This window comes from Melopsittacus undulatus, assembly GCF_012275295.1.
Source record: "Melopsittacus undulatus isolate bMelUnd1 chromosome W unlocalized genomic scaffold, bMelUnd1.mat.Z SUPER_W_unloc_4, whole genome shotgun sequence".
NCBI classification, from domain to species: Eukaryota; Metazoa; Chordata; class Aves; order Psittaciformes; family Psittaculidae; genus Melopsittacus; species Melopsittacus undulatus.
The window spans coordinates 1,507,760-1,525,921 of NW_022993946.1; positions in this window are offsets into that span (position 1 = coordinate 1,507,760).

Sequence of the window (18,162 nt, forward strand, 5' to 3'; positions counted from 1 at the left end):
CCCAGTTAGAGTTAAGCATGGCTAGGGATGTTAAAGATAACAGGAAGGGATTTTATAGGTATGTAGTGTTTAAAAAACAGACTAGGGACAACCTAGGCCCCCTCCGGAAACTTTTGGGAGAACTGGCTCCACAGGACTTGGAGAAGCCTGAGGTTCTGAATGGCTTCTTTGCCACGGTCTTCACTGGCAAAGGCTCTGACCGCAGCACCCGAGTCTTGGAAGGCAGACGCAGGGACTGTGAGAATGAAGACCTTAGGCCCACTGTAGGAGAGGATCTGGTTTGAAACCATCTTAAGAACCTGAACATACACAAGTCCATGGGACCTGATGAAATCCATCCACGGGTCCTGAAGGAGCTGGTGAATGAAGTTGCAAAGCCACTGGCCATCATACTTGAAAAATCATGGCAGTCAAGTGAAGTTCCTGATGACTGGAAAAAGGGAAATATAACCCCCATTTTCAAGAAGGGGAAAATGGATGACCAGGGAATTACAGACCAGTCAGTCTCACCTCTGTGCCTGGCAAAATCTGGGAGCAGATTCTCCTGGAAGGCATGCTAAGGCACATGAAAAACAACAAGGTGCTTGGTGACAGCCAGCATGGCTTCACTAAGGGGAAATCCTGCCTGACCAATTTGGTGGCATTCTGTGATGGGGCTACGGAAATAATGGACAGGGGTGGAGCAGGTGACATCATCTACCTGGACTTGTGCAAAGTGTTTGACACTGTCCCACACGACATCCTTGTCTCTAAATTGGAAAGACACCAATTTGATAGGTGGACCACTCAGTGGATAAAGAACTGGCTGAATGGCCGTATGCAAAGAGCTGTGGTCAACAGTTCAATGTCCGGCTGGAGACCAGTAACGAGTGCTGTCCCTCAGGGATCGGTGTTGGGACCGATCTTGTTTAACATCTTTGTCAGTGACATGGACAGTGGGATTGAGTGCGCCCTCAGCAGGTTTGCCGATGACACCAAGCTGTGTGGTTCGGTTGATACGCTGGAGGGAAGGTATGCCATCAAGAGGGACCTTGACACGCTTGTGAGGTGGGCTGATGCCAACCTCATGAAGTTTAATCATGCCAAGTGCAAGGTCCTACACCTGGGTCGGAGCAATCCCGGGCACAGCTACAGGTTGGGCTAAAAGGAAATTCAGCACAGCCCCGTGGAGAAGGACTTGGGGGTGTTGGTCAATGAGAAAATGAACATGAGCCAGCAGTGTTCTCTTACAGCCCAGAAAGCCAACCGTATCCTGGGCTGCATCAAAAGGAGCGTGACCAGCAGGTCAAAAGACCTGATCCTGCCCCTCTACTCTGCTCTTGTCAGACCCCACTTGGAGTATTGTGTGCAGTTTTGGTGCCCTCAACATAAAAAGAACAAGGAACTGTTAGAACAAGTCCAGAGGAGGGCCACGAGGATGATCAGAGGACTGGAGCACCTCCCATATGAAGACAGGCTGAGAAAGCACCCAAGGATTCATCCAACCTGGCCTTGAACACCGCCAAGGATGGAGCATTCACAACCTCCCTGGGCAAGCCATGCCAGTACCTCACCACCCTAACAGTAAAGAATTTCTTCCTTAGATCCGATCTAAACCTCTGCTGTTTAAGTTTGAACCCATTACCCCTTGCCCTATCACTTCAGTCCCTAATGAAGAGACCATTACCAGCATCCCTGCAGGCCTCCTTCAGATACTGGAAGGCTGCTATGAGGTCTCCACGCAGCCTTCTCTTCTCCAGGCTGAACAGCCCCAACTTTCTCAGCCTGTCTTCATATGGGAGTTGCTCCAGTCCTCTGATCATCCTCGTGGCCCTCCTCTGGACTTGTTCTAACAGTTCCTTGTTCTTTTTATGTTGAGGGCACCAAAACTGCACACAATACTCCAAGTGGGGTCTGACAAGAGCAGAGTAGAGGGGCAGGATCAGGTCTTTTGACCTGCTGGTCATGCTCCTTTTGATGCAGCCCAGGATACGGTTGGCTTTCTGGGCTGTAAGAGAACACTGCTGGCTCATGTTCATTTTCTCATCGACCAACACCCCCAAGTCCTTCTCTGCAGAACTACCATGAATTTCCTTTTAGCCCAACCTGTAGCTGTGCCTGGGATTGCTCCCACCCAGGTCTAGGACCTTGCACTTGGCATGGTTAAACTTCATGAGGTTGGCATCAGCCCACCTCACAAGCGTGTCAAGGACCCTCTGGATGGCATTCCTTCCCTCCAGCATATGAACAGAACCACACAGCTTGGTGTCATCGGCAAATTTGCTGAGGGCGCACTCAATCCTGCTGTCCATGTCACTGACAAAGATGTTAAGCAAGACCGGTCCCAACACCGATCCCTGAGGGACAGCACTCGTTACTTGTCTCCAGCCGTACATTGAACTGTTGACCACAACTCTTTTGAAAATGGCCAGAAGTCTTGAGCAAAATGGAGTCACAAAGCAAAAGAATTTGTAAAGGTAAAAGAAAGGGGGGGGGGGTTTGGTATGAGGAAAGCTAGTGCCTGCAAAACAGGGTTAAAGTACTTTTAGCCTAACTTAGGTCGAAGGTAAAGAACAATGTTTGTGTTGTAAGTCTGTGGAATTTAGTGGCCCCACTAAGCATGAATGAATGATTTCACACCATCCTTCTACTTATCAATTAGTTTAGTGACAGTGCCTCCCAAACATCTGCTAGCTTGGGATACTCCTTGTCTGCCCATCCTGCAATAAATTTTGCAGGAAGGTCACACTGTTCTAAATCTTTGCTAGCTATCAGAAGAATTACAGATATGGCTGTTTTCATCTAGTTTTGTGATTACTGGGGCATCCAGCTGTGCCAAAAGTGAAAAGTACACCGCGAGGAAGACTACTTGCTTCATCTTGAAGACCCCTACTCACAAGAGGAAGACTGCTTACTTCATCCTCAAGACCCCTGCCCAGGATCACCGGAGAGCAGTGTGCAGACACCAAGAGGAGACTTATGATAATAAGTTCCTGGAGCTAGTTATAATATTCCCTGCCTATATGTGGGAATTATGAATATGCATATAACTAATGCAATAGCAAAAGTATATAAACCTGTAACAAATGCTAATCAGTGTGCCTCTGGCTACGGTCATGCGCCCAGCACTGTTGCTTTTGTTTTATCGACTATGTCCCTCAATAAAACCCTGTTATTTCTATTAGAGGAGTGAGCTTGCATTTCACAACTGGGGGCTCGTCTGGGAGAAAACCTGCCTTGCTTCCATGGGCCTAGGGGAATTTGCTGATTTCAGCAGTTTTCTCGGTTTCTTCTGGTCTCGTCAGTGTTTTCAGGTTATATCATGGGCAAAGAAAGGGGCTTATAAAGCAAAAGCGGGGAAGGGCTTCCAGGGAAACCACGGTCGCCTGTAATTCACATGCACAAAGACCCGGACAACAAAATGGACTGTAAGTATTGTTAGGTTAGGTGGGAATATGGGGGTGATCGGTGTGTGAATGAGACATGAACCGGGTCGCCTGGATCTGTGAAGCAACTGTGAAGTCTTTCTAACATTGGTTTCAATCTCCCGTGAGGGAATTGGCCGGTGAAGAGATGAAGTGAACGGGTAACTGAAGAAAGGCCCCCCAGGGTATAAGTATGTGTCATGGGTTCAGCAGTAGCAGTCATTTTTTCTCCTTTTTGGTAGCTGGTACAGTGCTTTGTTTTGACTTTGGGGCTGAGAACGGTTGCTGATAGCAAGTATGTTTTGAGTTACTGCTCAAATGTTTGGTTTTGTCCAAGGCCTTTTCTGAGCACATGCTCTGCCAGGGAGGAGGGGAAGCCGGGAGGAAGGAGTGATAGGACACCTGACCTAGGCTAGCCAAAGAGGTATTCCATACCATAGCATGTCATGCTCGGGGAGGTAACTGGAAGTTGGCCGGAAGGGGGGGGGGGGGAGTTAGCTCTCTTCCGGGTTGTGCTCATTTTGGCGGGTGGTATCATATTCTCTCTCCTTGTTTATTTCCTCTATCATTGTTTTTATTAGTGGTAGCAGTAGTGATTTGTGTTATACCTTAATTACTGGATTGGTTTTTATCTCAGCCTGTGGGAGTTACATTCCTTCGGTTCTCCTCCCCATCCCTCCGGGAGCGGGGAGGGGGAGGGAAAGGGGTGAGTGGTGCTGCGGGAGACTGAGGTGGGGTTTTAAACCACGCAAGCTGTGTGGATTGGTTTTAAAACACGACAGTATGGGACAAGGGGCAGTTAAGCCGAGTCCCAGGAAAGAAAGGGAGCAAGGAAATGTCCGCCAAAACACCCCTGGACAGTCCACTGGGGGTTATGTTAGCTAACAGGCAATATGGCTCAGGTACAAAAGGAAGGGCAAGATAAAGAAATTCAACAGGAGGAGATACAAGACTAGGGGTGTCAGGGGCTCTGCCTCCTGGGGAATATCAGGTAAAGGGGATACCTATAAGTCATAAGGAGGCGTCCTAGGTGAGGTAAAGAGCACAGGTGCTCACCCCAAGGGTTGGTTTGGTACAATTTTAACTGTACTAACAGCTTTACGAACCTTTGGAAGGTAAACAATGGCTTGAGATTTATGTGTTACCAATTACTGGCTTAGATGACATTCTGTGTGAAGTGGGTGATTGAGAGATAGGCCCTTGTGTGAATGATTGTTTTGTGTGAGTGAGATGTGGCATAGCTACGAAGCGAGTGTGGAGTCCTGATCCGTGGTTCTGTGTTCTCCACAAGGAGAGCGGCCGGAGACAGTTTAAGTGTATATGTCCTTTGAAATTAAACCTATTGTTGAGTTTTGGTGTCCTGTCCACCGTAGTGTTCTGTGTAAACCAATTTTTGTCTTTGAATGTTTTGTTTCTGAGGATAAAGTGTGGGGGAATTTAATCAGGATTTTTTTGTGTGCTAATTGCCCAGGAAATCGGTCCGATTGGGACTGGATTGAACGTTTGGGAGAATTAGTACGAGTAATTTGAGAGAACAAAAGAACCAATAGAGCAATATAGGGGTTAACTGTCAAAGTAGTGTACGAGCTCCTTGGCGCGGGGCTCAAACTAGCCCTTGCCCTATCTGTCATCACTGTAGTTTGTATATCCAAGCTATGTGTCCTGCTTGGTTGCAATATATTCTCTCTTTTGGTCAGAGACAAGAGGTTTCTTTACAGAACTGTTTGGAATTCAGGTGTATCCGTTGTGGGTGCAGCACTCCGTTATACCTTTTACTCTGGGTAAAATGTTATTGTTGTAGGGCTAACCGTATCATATATCGTTAATGGATTACATTGGGAGGACAACAGAGTGGGGGAATTCTCAGAAAGAGCCCGTTAGGTTGCATTTTATCTCATTAGAAAGATATAGGAGTGCCATCAGGCGAAAGTGTGAATAAGAAAACCCTGATCAAATACCGTAATCGATGGTGGCCCTTATATAAATTGGGAGATGGGGGAAAGCGGCCCTTCAATGGAACTTTTGAACGATAATACATTGTTACAATTGATGTTGTTTTTAAAGCGACAAGGCAAATGGGATGAAGTGATGTATGCAGTTATGTTTTTCACTTCAAGAAACCACCCGGCATGACAGACACAATGCAAAATTAATATACCTCTGCCAGATCCCTTAATTTTGGCTTTGGAAAAGGACAGGGAAAAACAGAAAGCTAAGCTGGAGAGATGTTGTTCAGCCTGTGATATTGGGGAAAGATGTTTAAAGTTAAAAACAACGACAACAATAACAAAAAACAAACAAAAACAACAACCACAAACCCAGAGTAATCAGGAAGATAGGTTGGAAAGTTATGGATCACAGATACCTCTAAGAGAAGCACCCTCTGCATCTGTCCTATCTGATATTGATAAGGAGGAAGAGATTGCTGTCACTGGCAACAAGCAGCAGATCCACATTCAGAGTTAAGAAAGGGTTAAACCAGAAGTGCTGTTGCAGAGGCAGGCATCTGCAGCCCCTGCAGAGCAGGGTGAGCAACTGTGAGAAGAAAAAAAAAAAAAAAAAAGGGAAAACCAAGGGGGAAAGGAGGGGAGCTCGCGCAGCTCCTGAGTTTGAGCATGGGATGAGTGCTGAGGCAGGCAGACAGGTGGGAATAGACATATTGACAGATGGGACTGAGGGCTTGCTGGACCCTCACTGGACAAACCCTTTTATGTGTATAAAGCAATATTAATTAATAATGATGATTTTACATTAATGGTGGACAAAAGCCTAAACCCATCTCAGTTCTTATATGGGGAGTAAAAAGAAGGTTTAACCCATAACTGTTTAGAAGTTATAGGATGCCCGACCAAGATTCCGGATGATTTAATTTAACAGGACCTCCAGGAAGGTGAAAGAATATATGTGGTCGGATCTTCTAGATGTCTACAGAGAAAAAGGATGTCAGGGTATGTGCTAGTTAATGAGAAAAGATGCAAACCATTGAAAAAGGGAAACTACCCTCAAATTGGTCTGCTCAAACATGTGAGCTATATGCTCTAAAAAGAACCTTAGAATACCTAGCGCATAGGAAGGGAACTATTTATACTGACTCGAAATATGCATTTGGTGTAGTGCACACCTTTGGGAAAATTTGGGAAGAACGGGGACTTTTAAATTCAAAAGGGAAGGGGTTGATTCATGAAGGGCTTATCTTGGAAGTCTTGGAAGCATTAAAAATTACCTGAAGAAATAGCTGTAGTGCATGTCAGGGGACATCAGAGAGGAATGACACCTGAAATAAGGGGAAATAATCTAGCAGACCAAGAAGCTAGAGATGCAGCAGAAAATGGAATTGAGAGAGTCATGTTGGTTCTGTTACCTGAGGAAGAGGAATTGGAGATTCCAAAATTCAGTGAGTCAGTAGAGAGAGAGTTGAGTAAAATAGGAGGAAAACAAGATCAACATGGGAAATGGAAACTCCCTGACGGGAGGCAACTCCTTAATAAACCACTGAGTAGACAGATATTAGAAAACATACATCAAAAGACTCATGGGGGCACACAAGCCCTATGTGATCACTTTTTAAGGGAGTATGGATGTATTGGAATTTTTGGGTTAGCGAAACAAATAACTGATAAATGCATGACTTGCCAAAGAGTGAATAAAAAGGTTATAAGAAAATCTAACTCCGGGGGATGTGAACTGGCGACGCGGCCCTTTCAAAGCACCCAAACAGATTTCACTGAACTCCCTCCTGTGCAGAGGTGGAAGTTCCTATTAGTAATAGTAGATCACTTAACTCATTGGGTGGAAGCAATTCTGGTTGTCAGGGCTACAGCAAATACAGTATCAAAAACTCTTTTGGAACTAATTATCCCTAGATATGGGATGATTAGCAGAATTGACTTAGATAGGGGAACACATTTTACATCAAAAATTGTACAAGTAACCCAAGCCTTGGGGATAATATGGGAATTGCACACCCCATGGCATCCTCAAAACTCGGGAGGAGTGGAAAAAATGAGTCAAACCTTGAAAACAACGTTAACTAAACTAATGATTGAGACCCAAATGTCCTGGGTAAAGTGTTTGCCTTTAGCATTGTTATGGGTTCAAATGCAACCCAGCTTGGATTTAGGGATAGCTCCTTATAAAATTATGTTTGGATTACCTTTTATGACAAGCCAAAAGAAGACCACTACTTATGAAGGAGAAGAGGCGAGTGTCAGAAGATATATCAGCACAATAGCTCAGACTCTGGAACATTTAAGATCAAACGGATGGAATCCCCAGACAATGCCTTTAGACTTTAAAATTCATAACATTAATCCCGGGGAGTGGGTATTGATTAAGACCTGGAGAGAGCAATCTTTAACTCCACAATGGGAAGGTCCCTTTCAGGTATTGCTGACAACAGAAGCTGCAGTCCGGACCAGAGAAAGAGGAAAAGTATATAAACCTGTAACAAATGCTAATCAGTGTGCCTCTGGCTACGGTCATGCACCCAGCGCTGTTGCTTTTGCTTTATTGACTTTGTCCCTCAATAAAACCCTGTTATTTCTATTAGAGGAGTGAGCTCATATTTCACACCTGGGTGGCATGAGGCTCAGGCTTTTATACTGACAAAAATGCACACTCATTCTGATGCAGGGGGCCAGCCTACTTTGGAGGAAGCTGCTAGCAATATCTAGAAAGGTCTCCAAGGGCTGAGACTTTTTCAGGGAGTTCTAATGTGGAACTTTACAGATAGGAACCAAAGCTGAACTTTCTGGGGGGCAGCCAAAGCAGGACTCTCCAGGGAGGAGCCAAAGCAGACAAACATTACTTTTCTATCTTTGTGTGTTTCACCAAGGACCATTATCTATTGTCCCTGACACAAGTGCTTAGGGCAGGCAGCTGTGGGGAGAAACTTGTCATCTTTGCTCCTTCGTTTAATAGTGCTAAATCATTTGGAAACTAAAGTTCCTCCTTGCTGGGGACCCTTTCTCCTGTGAAATACTATGTACATTCCCAGCCCGAGGAAAAATATCATCTAACAAATGTGAAATGCTACAAAAAAAGAGAAGAGAGAGAGGAGGTTCTTGCACTACCTGGGAGGTGTAAAGTCTGGACAGGGAACTGAAAATAGTAGGTCATTCAGGTAGAGAAATAAAAGCTATTGTAGTGAAAAGGGAGATAATGTCAGTTAGAGGGAAATGCAGGTTTAATCTGGTCAGAACAGAGGGCTTTCAGCAGGCTCTGTCTAGGATGTCACTGATTCCTTCCTTCTGGCAGAGTAAGCTACCAGCCTCCACAGTACCAGTACAAAGCATTTTTAGGCAGCAGACCGAGAAGATCAGGCACATTTAGTGTCAGGAGAATTTCCTCAGGGCTGAATTTACCTGTGTTGCTACTTTTGCTGAGATGAGATCCGTGAATGAGAAGAATAGCAGAGAAACAAGAAGCTGCAAAGAGTCCACCTGTATCCATGGTGGTGACTCAGAACTCACATTTTCCCATTGGGTAATAACATTTCACTGAGTATGTTCCCAGGACAGACCTGGATAAACTACAAGCACTGCTGTTCCTCCCAAGTGAAGGCAGTGTGTTTGTAGAGGACAGCCTGCAGCCTGACATTGTTCATTGCTTCTAAGGGTGAATTCCATACCAAATTCACTGTTCTTGAAGTCAGATAACAGATGACAACTTCTCCCAATGACGGGAAAACTGAGTGAGCTACCACAGACATAAACCTGGTGCACAGCCGGTGTTGGTCCACAGCCGGCATGCCACCAGCAGATGCAAGTGCATCGTAATCCTGTCCTGACATACACTGGTTATCACTTTTCTGGATACCTACTGCACAAATCAAAAGATAATCTTATTTGTGTTGGTAATCCAGTTGTAAATCTAATTCTCCTTTCTTATCTTTGTCTGAGAAAGGAGGGGACTGAGCCAGACAGCACTTTCCATGGACAGTAGGTCTGCACATGCATAGTGGTCAGGGCAGGGAAAATGACAGTGAGAGACCTTTCCCTGGGTTCCTTGGTGTCTCAGCCCCAAAAAGCAGCTAATCCCACAACACTCCCCTTTTTGACAGAGATTTGACCCTTAAGGATGTCACCTGAAGGCATGCAGCACCTGACCAGTGCTGTGCATGGGACCAAGTCCCCACCAGAGAGATCTGTGCAATCCCACTGATACCTCATGTCCTGGGTTCAGCAGTAGCAGTCATTTGTCTCCTTCTTAGTAGCTGGTGCAGTGCTGTGTTTTTTACTTTCAGCCTGGAAACAGTGCTGATAACACCAATGGTTTTAGTTGTTGCTAAGTAATGTTTATTCTGAACAAGGACTTTCTGAGACTCATGCTCTGCCAGGGAGGAGGGGAAGCCGGGAGGAAGCAGAGACAGGACACCTGACCCAAAATAACTAAAGAGGTATTCCATACCACAGCACGTTGTGCCCAGTATATAAACTGGGGGCGGTAACCCGGAAGCGCTAGATCGCTGCTGGGGTCAGGCTAGGTATCAGTCAGTGGGTGGTGAGCGACTGTATTCTCTTCCCTTGTTATTTCTTTTATCATTATTATTATCGGTTGCCGCGGCCAGGTGGAGGGGAGAAAACACCGATACGATGTAGGTTCACAAAATGCTCCGTTTATTGATTACAAGGCTGCTCTTAATATACTGTCTTACACGCGATCATGCATTACTTGATTGGCTGCTTCACTTTGCCCACGAGGGATACACGCTCCCCTTTACCTCTCCTGATTGGTTTCACACCTTCGCTTCAGCTTAGCGTTACATCATGCTTCTGCAATTACTGGAATCCTGTTACTGCATTCCTGTTTTGCTGATCTTGACACTTCTTCTTCTTTTAACCTGAGGTCATAAGTTCACTTTCTCACAGCTTGCTGTAGGCCTGTTCAAGCGCCCATGCTCGACCCCCAACATCTCCCCCTCTTTTTTCAAATAAAGCATTCGTCATCTGCTGCACGTGTTGCATAATACATTGTAACAAACAAGGTCCAAAAAACAAAATTAACAACATAATCATTATTGGTTCGCTAAACATCATGATTAAACTCCTTAACCAATTACTTATTCCTAACGATTTTAACCAAGAGTCTATAGGATTTGTTTCTACAGTAAGTTCTTTCATATTTTCTTTAAGTTCAAACAACTTCTTGTGAATAGATTCAGAATGATCAGAAAGATTCATACAACACATGCCCAGAAGCATTCTAATGCAAAGGGGATGTGAAGCAGCTGCAGAAGTAAACTGTACAGTGTTAACAGTCAAGGAGTTACACTCCCCCCCTTTTTTTTTCTTTTTTTTTTTGTTTGATCAGACAAAAAGCCATTTATTGCAAAGCATTAACTCCTTATATACTATTGCTTACACACACCTACAGCAATTTGGCATATCATGATTGGATACTTGTCTTGAAGACCCTTAGTGACTAACATATAATTGGTTAAGCACAGGTGTGAGAACTTGACCTCGAACGCTTGCTAACAGTCCACAGTTCTCATAACTCAGTGAATTCCAGCTTCTTCTTATCTTGCTTGCTTAGGCTTCCTCGGGCCTCCCACGGCCTTGCTGTATCCCTCGGAGTTATTCAGAGCTCATGTACCAAATATTCATTTTCCTGTGAGAACACTGTCTCCACATCTCCCCCTTTTTAGTTTTACGAAAAGTTTTTTACAATTTGGTATGTCTGCTCTATCACTGCTTGACTTGTGTAACATAACAACCCACTACTCTAGGTAGCATTATTTCAGTAAGATTGGTCTGACTTGAAGTCACTTGAAGTCACCTTTATAACATGTGGCATACCAGTGAATCCTACACACCATGTAACAGGATGGAATAATGAGGATTTAACACATGTGCTCAGTATACTTGTCCATTACCCATGGTCACACATAATAGAACAGATATTACAAAGATTTTACACAGATTCCTATCATTGCTGTTTCTTTATGTTGTTCTGTGGCTTTATACTTTTCACTGGCAGTCAGTATGGTCCTGTTGATAGCTGTACACAGCTGGGCCTACCCTTTTTCTCCTGGATGGCTCTCTGATAACAGCGGAGGCCATCCCTCACATCAAGGTCTGGCACGGCATGTGTCTCCACCGCTCTACGCCTGCTGGGTTGCAGCCAGCAGCAGAGCTAAAGGTTCTTCTTGGTGGCAGACACAGAGGCCAACCCAGTCTTGCCCTTGACTGTGGCAAGCAATCTCAGTCCTTGCACCTTGTTGTCAATGCAGAGTTTCACCTGCTTAACCCAGTAACAAGTCACTACTACAGCAAAGCACACACAGATTTACATTAGCAGAGTAACTATCACAGAGTGCATCAGCATGTTGAAGATGCTGATGACAGCGAGGGACTAACCAAAGAAACTTCTTACCAGTGGAGTTCTCCCACCCTCTTAATTTGTTCCATTACTTGCTTTATAACACTACCATCATATTAGAATTTTTCTAGCTTTAACCTTAGCATTTTCGAGCAGCTGCTGCAAATTTGCTTTCTTTAACATCTCTTTTACAAGTGACAAATCCATACAATACAAGGTATAGTTTCTTATTAGCAACTGGCTAGTAAATACAGGTGGTTTTATACACAAAATCACAACCTCTAATAATAGCTACTTTACAAGCATGCATATTCAAGCTGTTAATTTTCAGTTGCCTTCAAGTGATTTTTTTTTTTTTTTTTTTGGATTACACATGCATATTGTCTGGAAAACAAGCTTGAAGCAATATACATCAAAACTACAGTCATTAATAACAGCTAGAATGTGTTATCATTACCCTTTTTTTATTTTTCTATTTTTTTTTCTATTTTTTTCTATTTTTTTTCTATTTTTTTCTATTTTTTTTTTTCAAAGTCGCTCACCCTGCTTTGCACAGCTAAAACCACTAGTCTATCAGCAACTGCACTTTTGCATTAACCTTTTCTTGCCCGAAATGTTAAACTGCTACCTGTTAAAACTTTTACATGAACCTGACAACAAAAAATATACAGAACACTGTCTGCCCTCATTACAAACACACACACACACGCATGGGATCCCACAAGCACACTCCACACAACTACAGTATTTGAAACACAAATTCCAGACAATCATTGCTCCCACTGCACAGTCCCACATACAGGACGTGGCACAAGGACCCTGTAAAGACTATCAGGAAACCAGCTCCGAGAAGCATCATCACAGTGTGGGGTGGCAGGCTCAACCTTAGCAGGCATCCCCGCAGAGGCTCTGCCTCCCTCACATCGCATGAGGCTTGGGCTTTTTTACTGACCAAAATGAACACTCGTTCCAACACAGGTGGCCAGCCTATGCTGGAAGAAGTTGCCAGCAATACCTCTAAAGGTTTCCAAGGGTTGATAGAAACATGGACATACTTATATTTACCAACTTCTAGTACATGAGTATCACAGAGAGACTGTATCAAAGGAGTTGTATATGGGGTCCCAACTCCACGGTCTGACACATTCTGCCCGATACCCCTGATAAGAGCATACAAGAGACCTTCCCATCTCAGGTGGGAAGCACACACACCACGGGAAACCGTGCAATACATCTGCATCCCCCACCCATCTCACTTCTCCCTTTACAGCTACCCATTTATCATGAGGATATGGGGGATATAAATCAGGCTTCTTTTCCGGATGAATAGGCTCCAGGTCAAGAGCACCATCCAGGTCAGCATCAGCATTATCAGGCATCAGAATCTCAGGAGCAGCAACAGCAAACTGATGAACGTGCACAGGCTCCTTCTCGGGGTCAATAGGGCTCAGGTTGAAAGGATCATCTTCATCCCCGACATCAATCTTCGCAGCCATAGCGGCAACCGGCGGAGATTCGGGGGGCGGGGGGGGGGGGGCACTGGTTTCCATGATCTCATTTTTTTTTTACTTTAGCATCTCTAAAACAGTTCTCCAAATGACTAACAAACTTTTCACAGCATCATTGCCTTTCGTGGCTGCATTCCACAGCTTAACTCCTGCCCCATTCCACAAGGATATCTCAAATCCAGTAGACTCATAAATCTCTGGGTAACGTGTCTTCGACCATTTCAACATTAACTTTAGGTCTGTCTCTTTAAGGGTTGCTCTCCACCTTAGGAAGGACTGAAAACATCCATAAATCAGGGGCTTCTTCCTTAGTAATTTTCTCCCAAGTCTCAAGATTAAAAGCTTCACCGACTCCCACAATTCTTCCCCTATCTTACGTCATTGATCTTTGGAGAATAACTGTCCCGTATTTTCTAACAACCCCCTTCGTCGGCACCAAAATAAAAAGTCCACAAGTTCCTGTCGGGGTATCGAGTACCCTGTTTTCTTCGCTACGCTTCTATCGTAGCCTTTTCTATCGCTGATACAGCGAAACCCATCCCGAACCAGACCGCAGTCTGCCTGACTCACCGGTCAGCCGTGGCCACGTAATTTGAGCTCTTTTCCTGCCTCTCTCGGGCAGCCTGCCTCTCTCGGGCAGCCGGGATCTCCACCTTCTCTCGTCCGCGGTCTCTCTCTCTCCTGGTATCACGTCGGGGTCACCAGAATGCCACGGCCAGGTGGAGGGGAGAAAACACCGATACGATGTAGGTTCACAAAATGCTCCGTTTATTGATTACAAGGCTGCTCTTAATATACTGTCTTACACGCAATCACGCATTACTTGATTGGCTGCTTCACTTTGCCCACGAGGGATACACGCCCCCTTTACCTCTCCTGATTGGTTTCACACCTTCGCTTCAGCTTAGCGTTACATCATGCTTCTGCAATTACTGGAATCCTGTTATTGCATTCCTGTTTTGCTGATCTTGACACTTCTTCTTCTTTTAACCTGGGGTCATAAGTTCACTTTCTCACAGCTTGCTGTAGGCCTGTTCAAGCGCCCATGCTCGACCCCCAACAATCGGTGGTAGCAGTAGTGGTTTTGTGTTATACAGTTATTGGACTGTTCTTATCTCAACCTGTGGGAGTTACATTCTTTCGATTCTTCCCTCCCATCCCTCTGGGGGAGGGGGAGAAAAGGGGGGGATTGAGAGAGTGGCTGTGTGGTTCTGGGATGCTGGCTGGGCTTAAATCATGACAGTTCCCTGTGGCACCCAACTTGGGGCACAAAGGGTTGACATAACGACAGATCTGACCGGAGTGTGTTTAATCATATTTGTGATAAGCGTTTATTGTTTCGGATTAATAGCCACTTGTCACAATGCTGATTTATTGGCTCTCAAAGTTGTTGCTCCTGATCTCAGAGTTCCAACATGTTGTACCTTACGTTGTACCTTACTTATAGCCAGTATTTGCTGTTTTAGTGTTTATCGGCTGAGGGGCCTGGCCTAAGGTTCTTGTTTCACTGTACTTTATGGTAATGACCTGTAATACAATAGACTCGTTGATCATGAAATTGATCTGGCTTGCATTCCCAGTGTGGTCATCACCTCTATACTTTGGGAGGTATAATAGAATGCATCTTTCCTTTTGCTTTCCTCCGGGGGTCAACCTATGGAGGAGATATTCCCTCGCACCCTCTGCTCCCCTACCAGGCTATTTACAGTGGGAGTAGATTCTGGAAGAGTTAAAGATCCTGAATATCCTTTCACTGCCCTTGAAAGCACCCTGATCCTCTTGCTGGGAACCAGCTTGTTGCTGTATATGTTTGCTGCTGTATATGTATATGTTTTGCCTACTGCGTGACCACCCTGAGAACTCCCGATCTTGTACGATCGTGGAAGCTAAGCAGGGTTGGGTTTGGGCCTTGTCTAGGGTTAGACGACAATATAGGAGGACAAAGAGATTTTCCCCAACGCTGGACAGTAATAAGTGACAGGGTGTGTGGGACAGTATGGGAAAGTATATAGTCCAGTGGGCCCCTCCAGTGCTTTGAAAGCGTTGGAGATGGAAGGCAGCTGTATGGAGTCCCCGATGACAAGTTGCAGAAACTGCTGAAGGAGATGGTGAATCGAGTCAGTTTGCAGAGGTGAAAGCCATTCAGCTGGCCTTGGACATTGCTGAACGAGAAAAGTGGCTAGTACTTTATCTCTATACTGACTCACGGATGGTGGCGAATGCCCTGTGGGGGTGGTTGCACCAGTGGAAGCAGAGCAACTGGCAGCGCATAGGTAAACCTATTTGGGCTGCTGCACTGTGGCAAGATATCGCTGCCAGGGTGCAGAACCTGGTGGTGAAGGTACCCATGTAGATGCGCATGTACCCAAGAGTCAGGCCACTGAGGAACACCAGAACAACCAACAAGCGGATAAAGCTGCTAAGATTGAACTGGCCCAGATGGACTTAGATGGGCAACATAAGAGTGAATTATTTTTGGCCCGATGGGCCCATGACACTTCAGGCCATCAGGGTAGAGATGAAACATACAGATGGGCTCGTGATTGATGGGTTGACTTAACAATGGATTCTATTGCTCTGGTTACTCACGACCGTGAAATGTGCTGCAATTAAACAAGCCAAGTGGTTAAAGCCTCTTTGGTATGGAGGACGTTGTCTGAAGTATAAATATGGGAAGGCATGGAAATTGATTACATCACACTCCTATTAACATCACACTCCTGTTATCTAAACAGTTAAAGCCTCTTTGGTATGGAGGGCGATGGCTGAAGTATAAATATGGGGAGGCCTGCCAGACTGATTATATCACTTTCCCACCTACCCGCCAAGGCAAGCGCCATGTGCTTACCATGGTGGAGGTAACCATCGGATGGCTGGAAACATAAGCTGTGCCCCACACCACTTCCCGGAACACTATCCTGGGCCTTGAGAAACAGATTTTGTGGCGACAAGGCACCCAAAAGAGAACTGAGTCAGACAATGGGACTAATTTCTAGAATTACCTTATAGACACTTGGGCGAAAGTGCATGGCATTGAGTGGGTATATCATGCCCCCTGCCATGCACCAGCCTCTGGGAAAATCAAAGGGTCCAATGGGCTGTTAAAAACTACACTGAGACCAATAGGTGGTGGGACTTTCAAATATTGGGATACACATTTACCAAAGGCCACCTGGATGGTCAACACTGCAGGATCTGCCAACAGGGCTGGCAGTCAGAACTTTTACATACTGTAGAAGGGGATAAAGTTCTGGTGATGCACAAAAAGAATTTGCTGGGGAAGAAAGTCTGGGTTATTCCTGCTTCAGGTACAGGCAAACCCTCTCATGGGACTGCTTTTGCTCAGGGACCCGGATGTACTTGGTGGGTTGTCGTGGCTTAAACCAAATCCTCACAGTACTCTCACTCACTCCCCCCCTTTCTCTCTCAACTCCCGGAGAGTTAGGAAGGAGAATCCAAAGAATGTAGCCCCCACGGGTTGAGACAAGAACGGTTTAATTGCTGAGGCACAACACAAATCACTACTGCCATTACTACTAAAAATAATAACGATAAAGCCAATAACAAGCGAAGAGAATACAACACCCCACCAGCCACCGACCCATAACTCACTCCACCCTGCCCGGCCGAGCACCGTGTGCTCCCTCCTCCATTTTCCTCCAGAGCTCCACCCTTCCAGCTCTCTCTCCCCGTTGCATCCTGGGCATCACGTGCTATGGTATGGAATACCTCATTGGCTAGCCTGGGTCAAGTGTCCTGTCTCTCCTTCCTCCCGGCCTCCCCTCCTCCCCGGCAGAGCACGTGCTCAGAAAAGGCCTTGAACAAAAACACCCTCAAACCATGCTCGCTATCAAGCAACTGTTCCCAGCCCAGAAGTCAAAACACAGCACTGCACCAGCTACAAGAAGGAGAAAAAAAATGACTGCTACGGCTCAACCCATGACATGGGTAATGCAGGAAGATGGGGAAGTCTGATGTGTACCTCAAGGGGATTTCATTTTAGGGGAAAACAGCCAACGAACTCAATTGTATGCTGTTGCCTGCTATGTAGCACTTTTATAGCCCCCCAAGTAGACGTCTTCAGGTCACCAGTGAAACAAGGGGAACACAAAATCACAAAATGGAATTTATAAACCTTTAGAATTAGTTTTAAGCAATGTTAAATTCAATGGCTTTGTAACAGTAGCAGCGGAAAATTACTGAGGTGCATAATACATAGAAAAAATAGAGTACAGATAGAGAACATACTGGCACAAGATAAATCGTTATAGTTGATGTGGTCTTAAGAAAAACAGTGTAGAAAAACAGGACGCAGGGATAAGGAGTATCTGGGAATAGCAGGTGTCCAGGATAGGCTGCGGGTAAACTAACTGATAAGTAGGAGGATAGGGGGATTATTATGTCTCTGGTGCTAGCGAACCAATTAAACTGGTATAAGCATCTACTGCGCGTGCTTCAAAGGCTGCCAGAAGTGATGAAGATTGTTGGAAGAAGTAAACGACCCTCAGAGACCACCACCACAGTTCTGTACGCATGCGGGGAGCTTTCTGGAAAATGATGTAATCCATACGTAGCCTCATGAATATGTATGTGTGCCCAGGGACTATATAAGGATGGCTTGTGTAGCAATAGGGAGACACACGTTAGGAGGAGTTATCCGCCGTGTCTCCCGCCGCCGCAATAAAGAATACCTGCTTGTCAGCTTGAAAACTTTGTTGGCAAGTTTGTTCCTGGAGTTTTCTCCGAATCACCAGTGACTGGCCCTGACTTCCCTCTGACCATCACTTCAACAAAGAATGAACTTTGATGAAATCAGACGAGCTCAGCAGTGACCAGACCCTGGTGTCATCAGCAGGCAACAATCCAACACTGCACACCGTCTCTCCTGCTCTGAAAGACTGTTGCAAGAGATGTAGCCCGACATCTTG